The sequence below is a fragment of the Grammomys surdaster genome, unplaced genomic scaffold (genome assembly GCF_004785775.1).
Source record: "Grammomys surdaster isolate TR1022 unplaced genomic scaffold, NIH_TR_1.0 120291, whole genome shotgun sequence".
Taxonomy (NCBI): Eukaryota; Metazoa; Chordata; class Mammalia; order Rodentia; family Muridae; genus Grammomys; species Grammomys surdaster.
In genome coordinates, this window is record NW_021616221.1 from 1 (window position 1) to 1379 (window position 1379).

Genomic DNA, 1379 nt, shown 5'->3' on the forward strand with positions numbered 1-1379 from the left:
CTGTCCAAGAAATCACTATGTATACCACCATGGCCTAAAATTCAGAGACTGTTCTATCACCATTCCTAATGTCCTGGGATTACAGGTATGCACCTCTAAGACCATCTGAGATGCTTTGTCAGTGACTTATTTGAATCAAAGAATGAATGACAAGGCGCTGCCTGCGAGGTGGCTGCCATCTCTTTTGCGGCATCATGACTGCCCTCTGGCCTCTGGTGAAGCCCAAGATCGTCAAAAAGAGGACCAAGAAGTTCGTCAGGCACCAGTCAGACTGATATGTGAAGATTAAGCGAAACTGGCGGAAACCCAGAGGCATTGACAACAGGATTCGGAGAAGATTCAAGGGCAAGATCTTGATGCCCAACATTGGTTATTGGAGCAACAAGAAAATCAAGCACATGCCTCCTAGTGGCTTCCGGAAGTTTCTGGTCCACAACGTCAAGGAGCTGGAAGTGCTACTGATGTGCAACAAATCTTACTGTGCTGAGATTGCTCACAATGTGTCTTCTAAGAACCAAAAAGCCATTGTAGAAAGAGCAGCACAGCTGGCCATCAGAGTCACCAATCCCAACGCCAGGCTACGCAGCGAAGAAAATGAATAGATGGCTTGCATGCATGTTTTGTGTTTAAATAAAACCACAAAAACTGAAAAAATAAAGAATGAATGACAAGGTAAGAATTAAACAGTAAACCTCATGGTTTTGAGGTTCAGTTATACCTAGTGAAGTTTTATAATAATAATTTAAACTAGCAAATCATTTCATATGTTCTCAAAAATGGGGTTCTTTGCTCAGTTAATTTCCTCTTGTTAAAAATATTTGAATTCTGTTTGTGAATATACACCTGTGCCCTTAGTATAGGTCGCAGTGAGAAAACACCTAACAGATGTCTATTTACTCCCACTCTGTGAATTCTAGAGATAAAACCCAAGGAGGTTTTGACTACAAGTGATATTATTGTTCCTTATCTTGTATAACATATTTATATACCGCTGGTGTGTGACATACTCAAGCCAGAACCTAAGTATAGAAATTAGAAAAACATTTCTAGATTATATGGGTCTATCAGTGATTGATCTCAGGTCATCAGGGTTAGAGGTAACCAGATGTACCCAATGAGACAGTTGTCCGTCATTCATTTGTGGTTCTGGGAAATGTGTTCTCAAGAAATGTTTCCACCTAAGAATGAAATAAGATAATCTAAAAGAGATATACCAATACACCATTTTCTTTTGCACATAAAATTTATTATCAACTTTACTGTTTCCCTTCATTCTTATAAGACAATATATTTACAATCTAAAAACAAGACTGTTTTCTGGTGAAATGGTTCTTTCACCAATTCTTATCTGACCATCTATGAAAAGGCTCAGTGTGAAA

The 1379-nt window shown here is 38.7% G+C and overlaps 1 pseudogene; it reads left to right on the top strand.

The window, feature by feature from the left end:
• The first annotated feature begins 161 nt into the window (after positions 1–161).
• LOC114635954 lies at positions 162–654 on the top strand (annotated as a pseudogene).
• The last annotated feature ends 725 nt before the right edge of the window (positions 655–1379 follow it).